Source organism: Callithrix jacchus, chromosome 5 (genome assembly GCF_049354715.1).
Source record: "Callithrix jacchus isolate 240 chromosome 5, calJac240_pri, whole genome shotgun sequence".
NCBI classification, from domain to species: domain Eukaryota; kingdom Metazoa; phylum Chordata; class Mammalia; order Primates; family Cebidae; genus Callithrix; species Callithrix jacchus.
Window position 1 is genome coordinate 136,209,047 of NC_133506.1, and position 14,288 is coordinate 136,223,334.

The 14,288-nt window shown below is 51.7% G+C and overlaps 1 long non-coding RNA gene across 1 annotated transcript; it reads right to left on the bottom strand.

The window, feature by feature from the left end:
• Nucleotides 1–5,900: 5,900 nt before the first annotated feature.
• LOC118153460 (uncharacterized) lies at nucleotides 5,901–9,279 on the bottom strand. The gene is made up of 2 exons (XR_004742683.2): nucleotides 9,090–9,279; nucleotides 5,901–6,228 (listed from the first exon to the last, which is right to left on the bottom strand). It is a non-coding gene; the product is annotated as an uncharacterized LOC118153460 (long non-coding RNA).
• Nucleotides 9,280–14,288: the final 5,009 nt, after the last annotated feature.

Sequence of the window (14,288 nt, forward strand, 5' to 3'; positions counted from 1 at the left end):
CCCCACACACATGCGGCACACACATGCCACATGGGCACCCTCTCCCTGGGCTGGTGGGAGCGGAGGCCTCTGGAGGGAAAGGCCGGTCTCGTGTCCTGGAGCATCGATCTGTAGGAGTCCACACTCCAGCGGGAGGAGTGAGGCACCGAAGCGAGATCCCCGTGAGACCCCAGGATGGGAGTGGTGAGCGAGCTCTTAGGTGAGGAGGGGACAGGCACCGCAGGGCAGTGGGGGCAGCCTGTGGAGCTGGCAGGAAGTGAGCAGGCCCAGAAGCCGGGCACAGGGGCTTGGGCTTCATGGAGACCAGGAGGGCTCTCTGGAGGGTCTTGAGCAGGAAAGGGCTGAGGCTGGACTCCAGTCTTCTTAGTGCTCATGCTACCTGCAGGTGGAGAATGGGCCTAGTAGGTGACGGAATTGCCTAAAGGCAGTGTGTGCTGAGGCCGCTGGCCAGGGACTGGGACAGCCCACCGTGGACAATTGCACCGCTTCCCTCACCCACCCTCTGGTGACACATCCTCTGGCCGCTGTTAGAAATGAAACTCCACTCTGTCAGGCCTATGGCAAACTGTGAGGACACAGGACCCAGAGGAAGCTCAGGTGACATCCTGATTCACGCCTCTGAATGGGGGATCCAGGTCACTCTGTCTTCTCACCATGCGAGGGGCCAGGTGCACCGATGCTGCCAGAGGGAGGACAGGGCTGCCCAGAGGAGCACATGTGGGACACAAAGCTTTGTCAGGGGCACCGTTGCAGCAGACCAGGCACCAGGCAACCAAGAGCCCACGTAAGTGACACCTGGTGACAGGCCACTGAACAGCAGGCCACACATGGGGCTCCCCAGGCGCAGGCCCACTTCCTGAGTGCAGAGGGCTCAGGCCTGCCATTTGCTCAGGTCTCGCCAGTGCAGGTGGTGAGCCTGGAGCTGTCCCACGCTCGTGCTGGGAGCAGAGGCAGCCCTGATAGCAAGGAACAGGCATCGTTCTGTTGTCCCCATGGCTTCTCTCTGTTCTCTTATCTACTCTGAGGGGAGCCAACTGGCACAGATGGGTGAGCAGCCCCATGAAGGCCCATAGAGCAGGGAGCTGAGGGCAGCAGGGGCAGCCTGTGGAGCTGGTAGGAACCGAGGCAGCTCCAAGGGGCACCTGCAGCCCACAGCCTGTGAGAAACTGCCTCCTGCCAACAGCCACGGGAGGGAGCTGGGAAGCCAGGTCTTCCCCAGCCAAGCTTTGGATGAGCCTGCAACCCTGCTGACAGCCTGATGGAGGCCTGCAGAGCGACCAGAGGACCCACCTCCACTGGGCCCCATTCCTGACCACAGGAATAATAAGGAGATAAAAGATGGCTGCAGTTTTAAGCCACTTAAAAAAGTAAGGAAGAATAAAGACTCTTGGTTTCATAATACCATTTCTGGAAATGCATCCCAAAGAAACAGAAATGTTGAAAAGGCCTTAAAAATCATGATGTTCATGAGGGCGGGGTATGGTGGCTCACACCTGTAATCCCGGCACTTTGCGAGGCTGAGGTAGGTGGATTACCTGAGGTTGGGAGTTCCAGACCAGCCTGACCAACATGGAGAAACCCCATCTCTACTAAAAATACAAACTTAGCCAGGCATGGTGGCTCAGGCCTGTAATCCCAGCTACTCGAAGGCTGAGGCAGGAGAATGGCTTAAACTCTGGAGGTGGAGGTTGCAGTGAGCTGAGATTGTGCCATCACACTCCAGCCTAGGCAACAAGAGCTAAACTCCATCTCAAAAAAAACATCATGATGTTCATGATATTATTTTTAACAGCAAAAAGGGGGTACAGGGACAATCTCAACCATTCAGTGAGAAGGGCATGACTAATTAAACGGAAGAATAGCTTCTTAATGCAGTACCATGCCACCACTAAAAAGATGAGCTCTTTGTGAAGTATTTTAAATAAAACAAGGCCAGGCATGGTGGTTTATGCCTGTAATCCCAACACTTTGGGAGGCTAATGGCGACAGATCACTTGAGGTCAGCAGTTTGAGACCAGCCCAGCCAACGTGATGAAACCCCATCCCTACTAAAAGCACAAAAATAAGCCAGGCGTGATGACACACATCTGTAGTCATAGCTACTTGGGGGGCTAAGGCAGGAGAATCACTTGAACCCGGGAAGCAGAGGGTACAGTGAGCTGAGATAATGGCACTGCACTCCAGCGAGACTCTGTCTCCAATCAATCAATCAATCCATCAAATGGAAACACTTATGTTAAATAACAGAGTCCCAGCCAGGTGCTGTGGCTTGTGCCTGTAATCCCAGCACTTTGGGAGGCTGACATGGGAGGATCACCTGAGCCCAGGAGCTTGAGACCAGCCTGGGCAATATGGTAAAACCCTGTCTGTACCAAAAATACAAAAAATTGTCCGGGCATGGTATCATGCACCTGTAGTCACAGCTACTCAAGAGGCTGAGGTAAGAGGATCACCGGAGTCCAGGAAGTCAAGGTTGCAGTGAGCCGTGATTGTGCCACTGCACTCCAGTCTGGGCAACGAAGTGAGACCCTGTCAAAAAAAAAAAAAAAAAAAAGAGCACCAAACTGTAAATATCATATGAACACATCCCCATTAGACCCACAAAGAAAATGGTACCCTAAGCATAGTGAATAGGTCAGAAACAAGTTCACCAAAATGTTTATAGTGATGGTTTCTGTGTGGAGAATTATGGGTGATTTTTTCCTTTCTAGTTATTTTATTTTATGGTATTTTTGGGATGCCCGGCTGGAGTGCAGCCCAGGCTGGAGTGCAGTCGTGCAATCTTGGCTCACGGCAATCTCCACCTCCCAGGTTCAAGCAATTCTCCTGCTTCAGCCTCCTGAGTAGCTGAGATTACAGGCATCCACCACATGCCCAGTTAATTTTTGCATTTCGAGTAGAGATGGGGTGGCCAGGCGTGGTGGCTCACTCTTGTAATCCCAGCACTTTGGGAGGAAGAAGCAGGTGTATCACCTGAGGTCAGGAGTTTGAGACCAGCCTGGCCAATGTGGTGAAACCCTGTCTCTAGTAAAAATACAAAAATTAGCCAGGCGTGGTGGCGGGTGCCTATAATCTCAGCTGCTTGGCAGGTTGAGGCAGGAGAATTGCTTGAACCCAGGAGATGGAGGTTGCGGTGAGCCGAGATCGCTCCACTGTACTCCATCCTGGGCAACAGAGTAAGACTCCATCTTGGGGGGTTGAGGGGTGGGGGAAATAGAGACAGGGTTTCTTCACCATGTTGGCCAGGCTGGTCTTGAACTCAGGTGATTCACCCGCCTCAGCCTTCCAAAGTGCTGAGATTACAGGTGTTAGCCACCTCGCCTGGCCCCTTTCTAGTCTTCCTAAATTCAGACTTCGATCATGAGCAGTCACCTGACTGTAAATTCCTGTGGTCAGGGCTAAGTCACCTTGGTGTCACCCTGGTTTCACCCTAGTGCCCCAGCACCTAGTGTGACGCTACCTTGATTTTTGCAGCATGAAGAAGTGAGCGTGGCACTTACAATGGAAAAAAACCCAGTAGACGTTATTTAACTAAAAACATTAACTTTCCTGGCAGTCAAGGTTGGAGCCACACTGGAGAGCTGGGCGTGGTGAGCACACAGGCCCATCTGGAAAGCTCTGCCAGTGGGGGCTCCTGACCCAGGCGCGGGACCAGCAGCTGGAGGTCGGCCTCAGGGCCTGACATCTCTCAGGAAGGATTCAAAGCACCCCGCCCCACTCAGCAGCACTGCCCTCACCTGCACACCGCCCTGTGCCCTCCCGCCCGTACTTTGGAGCAGGGTCATGCCCTGAGGTTTCAGAACAAACACAACCTTCAGGACAATTTGACTAGAAAATTCAGGCCAAAAATCCACCCTGGGATCTTGGCTGCGGTATGGATTTTGTTGTTGTTTTAGCCCTGAACGAGTCAGTTAACGATTCAGATTAACAAGAGAGCGGAGCCTGGGAGTCGACGGGAGAACAGCTATGGGCCAAGGCTGTTAGCCAAGGGGCTGCTGGTGCTGGGAGGCCTGCGGCAGGTGGACGGGCACACAGGCCAGCTTTGAGGGGGACGGGGTGGACGACCCAGAGCCCAGACCGGACATCTCCCCACCTTGGGTGCTGCCTTGTGGGGTTAACTTTGAATGTCAGAGCCCAGAATTTTCACTCAGGTTCGCTGTCCATCCTGTCCCTTCTTCGGAGAGGCAGAAAGCCAGGCACCTGTGTGGAATTGGCCCAGGCCACACAGTGGCTCCCCAGGTGTCCTGGTGGCACGTGGGGCAGGAGAGTTGTATCAGTCAGGGTTTTCCAGAGGAGCAGAAGCAGCAGACTATAACACACATACAGGAATGGATTGTCAGGAACGAGTCCCTGCACTTGCTGGGACTGCAGACCTGGAGTGTGCAGGGCAGGCAGCAGCCTGGAAACGCTGCAGGAGCTGATGTTGCCATTTCGAGGCTGGAGGCAGGTTCCCTCCTCTCCTGGGAGCCTCAGTCTTTCCTCTTCACGGCCTTTTCTGTTGTTGTTTTGTTTTTTCACAGTTTTGGAACATACATTTTCTTAGCAGAACTTATTAAGAACATAATTACAAAAGAGTTTCAACGAGTCAATGGTGGCATACAAAAGAAAGAAAAAAATACATATATATATATTTAAGACAGAGTCTCGCTCTGTCTCTCAGGCTGGAGTGCAATGACGTGATCTTAGCTCACCGCAACCTCCACCTCCCAGGTTCAAGGGATTCTCCCACCTCAGCCTCCCAAATAGCTGGGGTTACAGGTACCCGCCATCATACCTGGCTAGTTCTCATGTTTCTGTAGAGATGGGGTTTCACCATGTTGGCCAGGCCGGTCTTGAACTCCTGCCCTCAGGTGATCTGCCTGCCTCGGCCTCCCCAAGTGCTGGGATTACAGGCGTGAGCCACTGCACCCAGTCAAAAATATCTTTGAAAGTACTCATTACTTTCACTTTATTGGGAAGGTGGACATTTTTATTTAATAATTGAGGGTATAGCAAATGTTTCTTTTTAATAGATGCTGAGCAGGATAGTAAGTAACTGACATGTTTAATATTCAAATTTAATCCAGGTGCGGTGGCTCATGCATGTAATCCCAGCACTTTGGGAGGCCGAGGCGGGTGGATCATGAGGTCAAGAGATTGAGACCATCCTGGCCAACATGGTGAAACCCTGTCTCTACTAAAATATAAAAATTAGCCAGGTGTGGTAGCGCTTCCTTGTAGTCCTAGCTACTTGGGAAGCTGAGGCAGGAGAATTGCTTGAACCCAGGACGGGGAGGTTGCAGTGAGCCAAGGTTGCACAGCTGCACTCTAGCCTGGTGACACAGCGAGACTTCATCTCAAAAACAAAAAAAATCAGTTAAAATACTTGGAAACAATCAGGTGTGCAGGAAAATGGAATGGCGTTTCTCCATGCTTGTGTTTCCACAGCCAAAAGAGGCAGAAGCTCTTTTTCTGAGTCTCTCAGAAGAAATTCCAAGAAGACTAGGAGCCGCTGGCATGAGGGTAAATGTCTAACTCTTGAAACCACAGCCTGAGAGCCCAGGGCCCTGTAGAAACGGCAAAATTTGGAGGCCATGGAATTTGTGCTAATATTACCAGGTAAGCTCATCTCAGAAATGATATTGGTAATTCTACTTCAGTATAGGTTGTTATAACCAATAGAAAATGAAGAAAACCAAGGAGCAGTTTGAATAAGGACCTGTGAAGCTGTGTTACCTGGCACTCTGTAGAAGCAGGCGTCAGCCCGATGCCAAGGCATTTGACTTAGGTGGACCCCTTGGTTTCAGCCAGACCCACACTCATGGAGGTGACTTTGCAGCCTTTGCTTGGGGTCTCTGGGCTGTTGATGTTAATACATGGGCAGAAAGAAAGGGCAAGGCTGCAGAGCAGAGGAACTGCTGTAGTGTTTGAACTTGGTGAAACTTTATTCCTGAGGGAAATTTCAGTACAGTTATTAAAAACAATGATATGCGCTGGGTGCTGTGGCTCACGCCTGTAATCCCAGCACTTTGGGAGGCTGAGGCGGGTGGATCACCAGAGGTCAAGAGTTCAAGACGAGTCTGGCCAACGTGATGAAATCCTATCTCTCTTAGAAATACAAACCATGAGCCGGGCGAGGTGGCGGTGCCTGGAGGCGTTCCCCAGAGCTGGAGGTGGGCTCTGACTCACCGCAGGCCTCACGAGACGTCCATCTGTCCCACATGTCTGGTTTCTCCAATGATTAGTCCCCTGAGGAATGGCCACAATAGCAGGTTTGGAAAGCAGCCGACACAGCAGAGATTTCTGTAATAATTTGAGGTCCTCTGGGCTCCAGCTCCCAGGCACTGTCTTACTTCATTCCCGAAGAGTGAAACTGTGATATTAGGAATTTGAATGCAGCCAGTCCCTCCTGACCCCCAGCCTGTCCTTTCAGAAGGGTGTCACAGGCCACTCCGCATCCGGGTGGGTAACTCTGGGGCCTGTTGCTTAACCCTTGATATTCACTGACTTTAGTCAGTTCACCAATCCCCAGTCTCAAATTTGCTAAAGTAAATGCTATGCCCTTTTCATAGAGCTGTCATGCATAAAAATTGCCACTGTGTTCCCTCGTTCTGTCCCCAGTGAGCCCTGCAGCGGGTGGCCTGCTGCCACGCTGGGAGGTGTGGGAGGTGCTTTGAGGACAAGCCCACATGTGCTGGTGACAGCTGCGCCCCTTCCCTTCGTGGTCCTGTCTGACTGCCAGTCCACGGCCCCTTCCCTAGTCCAGGATGGCACTACATCCTTTTGCGTGCCTGAGAGAGAGCAGACCTCGCATCACCTGTAGTTGTGGGCTGGCTGGCTGGCTGGTGCTGATAGGGGGAAGGAAAAACGGGCAGAGACCATCTGAGTCTGGATTCCTGCTCTTTCTGCCAGCTCTGCCCTGGACCCCCACTTCCTCCCAGCCCCCATCCAAAGCAGAGAGGAAGCACAGGCAGAAAGGGAAAGGGAAAAGAGAAAAGAGGGGTGCAAGGACCGAAGCAGCATGCTTCAGGCACCATAGAGTGATGAGGGTGCACCCCAAACCACCATCGCCTTAATAATCCACTATCGACTGAGCATTTTCACCTGCCCACCCCTGCACTGGCTCTCTGTATAAATTATCTCACCTACCGAAGCGGGTCACAGCCCACCTTGCAACTAACCACTCTTCTCTGCTGCCTCCTCTCAGTCATGCAAACTCATTGTCCATCTTAACAATATGGCTGAAATAGGGAATGTGCCACTTCTAATATCAATCTCTTAATTCAAAGATGTGCAAGGGCACAGTTAGTACACAGTGTTTCACTCTATCATTTCTGCAGGGTTGTCATTTTATAGTTATGTGTTCATCATAAACTTTTTTAATGTTATGATTTTGTGGGGGTGTTGAGACAGAGTCTGTCTCTGTCATCCAGGCTGATGTGCAGTGGGACAATTGCGGCTCACTGCAACCCCACCTCCCGGGTTCAAGCAATTCTCTTGCCTCAGCCTCCCAAGTAGCTGGGATTACAGGCATGTGCCACCATGCTCAGCTAATTTTTGTATTTTTAGTAGAGACAGGATTTCACCATGTTGGCCAGGCTTGTCTCAAACTCCTGACCTCAGGTGATCCACCTGCCTTGGCCTCCCAAAGTGCTGGGATTATAGGTGTGAGCCACTGCACCTGGCCTTGTTTATTTTATTGAAATCACTGCAGCAGACTTTGAGTGCAGTGACTCATTTTCGCTGAGGAAGATGTGGATTAGGTTTGAGACACAGCACCTGCCCTTAACAGGCTCACAAACTCATAGGAGAGACAGGCATAGACCGGAAAACCACGTGTAGGAGGGACCAGGCATCACTCCCAGGGAGGGAGCTCTCCAGAGATACTCCTCTCGTCCAAAGTGAAATGGCTCCTACTATACAGCCTCCACCGTGCTGAATTCCGCCTCTATAGAACCCAGAAAATGCTGTCCCTCGAGAGAATTCCTTAAGTAGTTACTTGAGTCCATGAGTTCTCCTAGAAGCAGACATTTTCTTTTGAGCCACACTTCCTTTCATTGATATAATCCTACATAGGCAGCCAAAGCCCTTTTACTTGTATCATCTACTTTTATTCTTAGAACAAACTTAGGGAGTGGGTAGAATTTTTTCCTTCCCTTGGCCGGGCGTGGTAGCTCACGCCTGTGATCCCAGCACTTTGGGAGGCCGAGGTGGGTGAATCATTTGAGGTCAGGAGTTCCAGACCAGCCTTGCCAATATGATGAAACCTTGCCTCTACTAAAAATACAAAAATTAGCTGGGCATGATGGTAGGTGCCTGTAGTCCTAGATACTAGGGAGGCTGAGGCAGTAGAATTACTTGAACCTGGGAGGCGGAGGTTGCAGTGAGCCAAGATCATGCCACCGTACTCCAGTCTGGGCGACAGAGTGAGACTCCATCTCAAAAAAAATATTATGTTCCTTGTCCAGAAATTAATTTATTCATTTTTCTATACATTCATCCATGCATCCATCCATCCACCCACCTACCCACCCATCCACGCATTCAACCATCCATCCACCCATCCACACGTTCAGCCATCCACCCACCCATCCACCCATCCATCTATCCACCCACCCATCCACCCACCCATTCATTCATCCACCCATCCACTCGTTCAGCCATTCATCCACCCACCCACGCGTTCAGCCATCCACCCACCCATCTGTGCGTTCAGCCATCCACCCACTCATCCGCGCGTTCAGCCATCCATCCACCCATCCGCCCACCCATTCATCCATCCACTCATCCATCTATCTATTCATCCATTGAACCAGTCATCCATCCACCCATCCTCCCATCTATCCCTCCACTTACCTATCTATCTATAAACCCATCCATCCATCTATCATCCAAGCATCCACCCACCCACCCATACACCATCCATATTCATCCACCTATCCATCCTACACGTATGTGTTGGGTGGGTTTCTATTCCCAGTCCCAGGGCTATATGCTGGAGGACAAAGGAGGCCCTAGCTTTTAAAGAACTCCCAATCTGGAATATTTGGATCCTGTAGATTATGGCAGTGGTTCATTTTCTCTTTAACAACTCAATATTATTATCTTACCTAGACACAATCTGAGGACAGGCAAAGCAGGAAGCAGATTCCTTTCACTGGATTTGGGGCGTGGGTGCAGCTGCAAGCAGGAAGGCACAGAGAAGAATGCTGGTGTCCATAAGCCCCTGAGGGCCACAACACTAAGTGCTGAGTTGTGAGTTGTATCAAATGTGGTGCTTGAGCCATTAGTCAATCCTGTGAGAGGATTTCTGGTCTCTCCCTCAACACTAAGAGGTAGCAAATCTTCTCCTGATGGATTAATGGATCTAAGAGTCACAAGGGCTTCTGATTTATAGCCTGCACTCACGTCTGCCCTCTGTATAGCCTGGCAGAATCTTAGAGGAAAGTTCCTAGGTAGCAGGGTCAAGTAAAGGTTGTTATTTTAAAGAGAGGAGAACACAAGAAGGCTATCATGAAGAATGGGACTTGGCAGTGCCCTGTGGCTGGGAGGAGGGTCGGCATAGTGCAGTCTTACCAATCTAGTCACTGATCCCTTTTAGAGCTCAGACTCTGGCAAACAGACTCAGAATAACCCAACTCACAAGAGATGAATGACAGCAATGTGCTTCTTCCTAGCTGGAGGGAGGTTCGCAGCCAGGGCCTCTGGCCTGCAGGAGGTCATCCCTCCTGGAGCCGAGCCAGGAAAGAAAAGCCTTTCATGTATGCTACCACATGTAAGCCTCTTACAGCCAACTCCTTAAGGAGCTATAAGGGAGGTCCACTGAAGGGCAGGGAGTATTCCAAAGTGGACCAGCTTGCCAGGGAGGAGCTGGACTTACTCAGGCCCAGTGCTCCTTCCCGGCCTGCCTTCCTTCCTCTCCACCTGGCCCAGCAGCCCACCATAGCCTAGTCGTTAGAGCCTTGAGGCCAGTGAGTCCGGTCTCTTCCCTGGAGACCAAACTAGAGGCCAGAATTGAGCCTGTGTGTGTGTGACATGTGATTCCTGGATGCACAAGACGGCACATCAAGCAGATGGCTTGATCCTTCCATTTTCGCCGTCGGGGAGATGCTGAGCTGTGGCTCTGAGAGTGAATACCGAAGCGTAGCCGGAGTGGCGGGCGGGGGGCTGGATGTTCTCAGGAGAAGTTTGCAGCTGGCTGGAGAGGCTCAGTGGCATGCTCTTGGGGCTACTTCTGGTTAAAGAATAGAGAATAAACGAGCCCACCATGTGGACATAATGTGAGTGTTGCGCTGTGTCAGGATGTGAGAGTCTGAGGGTGCGTGGCGTGGATGCAGAACGTGAGAGCATTGGAGAGAGTGAGGCTGAGGAGGCTGAGGAGGCTGCAGGGCAGGCTTGGGGGATAACTAGAGGCTGCAGTTCCCAGGGAAAGGATTAAGGAGTCCGTCCAGTCATGGTTAGAAGCACCATGTCATTGTACTCAGTATTTCATGCTCAGTAACAAATTACTCCCAAATGTAGTGGGGTGAAACAACTTTGGTTATCATCACACAGATCCAGCAGGTCAGGAATCTGGCTGGGAGAGCTGGTCCCTCTGCTCAGGGTCCCTGCAAGGCCATGGTCATCTCAAGGCCCCACTGGGAAAGACCCGCTTTCAAGCTCATTCATGTGGCTGCCGGCGGGTTGCAGTTCCTCACAGGCTGCTGGACTGAGGCCTCCCCGGGTTCCATGCCATGGAGGCTGCTCCATAGAACATCATACAACATCCACATGCAGCACTTGGCAGCTTGTGTTGTCAGAGCATGCAAGCAGGAGGGACAAAAGAGACAGGACCAGCAAGGCGGAGAGTGGCAGCAGGGTGAGTCACAGCCATCCGAAGCTCAGCCATGGAAATGACATCCCGTCGGCTTCGCTGCAGTCTCCTCCTAGAGGCAAGTCACTAGGTCCAGCCCACACTTGAGGCATGAGCAGCAGGAACGGGACCACTTGGGCCTGTCAGAAGCTGCCTGGCAAAGCGACCAACGTGAATGAAGCATTTGCTGTGTGCCGGACACCGGCTGAGCCTTTCATGTGCACCCCGTTCTATGATCCTCCATGAAACCCTACCAGGAAGGGGTCCTGTTATTTTTCTCATTTCACAGATGAGGACATTGAGGCTCAGAGAGGTCGTGTAACCTGCTCAAGGTCACACAGCCAGAGAATAGCAGAGCTGGAACATGAACCCAGGTCTGCTGACTTGAAAGCCAGCATAGCTCCAAAGCAGAGGCCTCCCTGTCCTCCCATGCGAGCTTGGACAAGAAGGGGACGGTGGAGCCAGATACCACCTTCCTGCCAGCTTGCCTGCTGAGCTGTGGCTCCACCACCTCTGATCTTTCTCCACTGTCTTTGCTTGTTTGGCTTTCCCCCCATTGTTTCCTCCTTCTTCATCCAAACAAATCCTGTCTGCTCACATTTCAACCTTCCAGCTGGGTGTCAGCCAGAGTCCTCCCTTCCCTTGAGAATGTGAGACTGGCATGCTACAACAGATCTGCTACAAGCAGAGTGGGCTGCTGCCTCTTCGTGGAGCGGTGACCCCAGTATTGCCTGACTGGCCTGCCCCCACACCTGGGTGGCCACTGTTAGCAATTACTTCATTTTGGTTAAAGCAGTGAGGATGCTGGCGGATCCTGCTAAAACCAGGGGAGGCAGGAGCAGCAGGCAGGGAGGCCTTTCCCCACACATATCCGAGACTTCCAGATTGCTCTGGTAGCCAACAGCCAGCTGGGAGTTGGGCCTTAAGGAGTTGGAATATAGGACAGGTTGCTTTAAAAAAAAATGTGTGGGCCAGGCATAGTGGCTCATGGCTGTAATCTTAGCACTTTGGGAGGCTGAGGCAGGTGGATCACAAGGTCAAGGGATCAAGACCAGCCTAGCCAACATGGTGAAATGCCATCTCTACTAAAAATACAAAAATTTGCTTGTGCTCATAGTCCCAGCTGCTTGGGGGGTGGAGGCAGGAGAATCGCTGGAACCTGGGAGGCAGAGGTTGCAGTGAGCTGAGATCATGCCACTGTGCTCTCCAGCCTGGGTGACAGAGCATGACTCCATCTCAAAAAAAAAAAAAAAAAAAGTGTGGGCTGAGCACAGTGGCTCACACCTGTAATCCCAGCACTTTGGGAGGCCGAGGCAGGAGGATCACAAGGTCAGGAGATCGAGACCATCCTGACCAACATGGTGAAACCCTGTCTCTACTAAAAACAAAAATTAGCCAGATGTGGTGGCACACACCTGTAGTCCCAGCTACTTGGGAGGCTGAGACAGGAGAATCACTGCAACCAGGAGGCAGAGGCTGCAGAGAGCTGAGATCGCACCACCGAACTCCAGCCTGGCAGCAGAGCAACACTCCATCTCAAAAAGAAAATGAGTGTTAAGATACAAAAATGTACCCTTGTATCCACTTTTGGGCACAGTTGCGTGGCATTCAGCACACTCACATTGTTGTGCAGCCATCATCACCATCCTTCTCCAGAACGTTTTCACCTTCTCAAACAGAAACTCAGTCCCCATGAAACATAAATTCTCCATCCCCATTCCCCTTCCCCAGCCCCTGGCAATTTCCATTCCTGTCTCTGTGAGTCTGATTGCATTAGGAACTTCACATGAGTGGAAGTTTATGTTTTTGTTTTTGTTTTTTTGCGACAGAATCTTTCTCTATCATCCAGGCTGGAGTCTAGTGGCTCAATCTTGGCTCACTGCAACCTCTGCCTCCTGGGTTCAAGCAATTGTCCTGCCTCAGCCTCCAGAGTAGCTGGGATTACAGGCATGCGCCACCACACCCAGCTAATTTTTGTATTTTTAGTAGAGAGGGGGTTTCACCATGTTGGCCAGGATGGTCTCAATCTCTTGACCTCGTGATCCACCCTCCTCGCCTCCCAAAGTGCTGGGATTACAGGCATAAGCCACCGCACCCGGGCCTGCATTTGTCCTTTCGTATCTGGCTTCTTTCGCGCTGCATAATATCCTCAAGGCTCATCGTGTGGCAGCCTGTGTCAGTGCTGCTTTGCTTTTCTAGGCTAAATAATGTTCCACTGTCCGGAGACACCACGTTTTGCGTATCCGTTCGTGCAGTGATGAACACTTGGGTTGCTTCTTCCTTTTGGTTGCTGTGAATAAAGATGCCAGGAATATGGGAGTGCAAATGTTTTTTCAGAACAGGTCACTTTTGGTGATGAGCCAAGAGGGGGACAGGTGTGGAGGGCGGGGCCTCTGGAGCTGCCAGTCTTGGAGGGAAAGAGTGGTGGGGGGTTGGAGGAGGTCCTGAGCCTGGGGGAGGTGCAGGGGAGGGAGCAGGGAGTTGGGATGAGGCAGGCAGCAGCAGGGATGTCTGTGGGGCCCTGCCTTCCTGTAATACCACCTGCCTTGGCTTGACCGTCTCTCTCACCTTCCATGAAATCCTTGGTTGCCTTGTACACCCCTACCTCCCTGACCCACCTGTACTCCCTTGAGGGTCAGGACCATGTTTTCTCCATAGCTGGGGTCTCCCCAGCATTCCAAAGAGGTAGGGAGACTTGGGGGACCCAAGAGCTGTCATGAAACCACCGTCGGCAGCTGAATCTAGACTTGCTGACCCATTTTCAGAATTGCTTCCAAGGTCGGGTTCATCCGAGTCTGGCGGGGAAGAGGCAAATGCTGGTCACTGTCCAGCAATGCATGATGTGGCAAAGGGACAGGGCCGCTGTGATGCAGAGCACTTCTCATACGCATGGATCAGCTAATGCCTGGTAACAAACACACACAGGACCTCAGGGGCTGCAGCAGCACGCATGGCTTAGCCAGTTTCTGTATCGGCCCATTATTGGCACAATAATGATGAATGTCAAACCAGTTTCAAGCTCAGGGGCTGGCTCAGCATCACTGGTTCTCCTGGGCCTGTGGCTGGCATGGCTCTGCCTCACACCACAGATCGCACTGAGTCTCCCACCCTCCTGGGCTCAATGGGCTCTCTGAGGCAGCTCCTTGTCCTGGTGATGGCAGAGGCACCAGAAGGGATGCTCACGTACGCACACATGTCTGCAAGCCCCAGCTTTGCTCTGCCTATGTCTTGCTGGCCAAAGCTGGTCTCCAGGCCATGCTGGACATCCAGGGTCTGGAAAGCAGGTTCTGCCTATGTGGGAGGAGCTGCAAGTCACATTACAGAGGGCAGGGATGCAGGCAGGGGTGAGAATCGGGCCAAAGCTGGTACCTTTCTGGAATGTTCCAAAAGAAGATGGATGATTACTGTTCCTCTTCCCTGGAAGGGAGATTTCTTTTTTTCTCCCCATAAAGTTTTC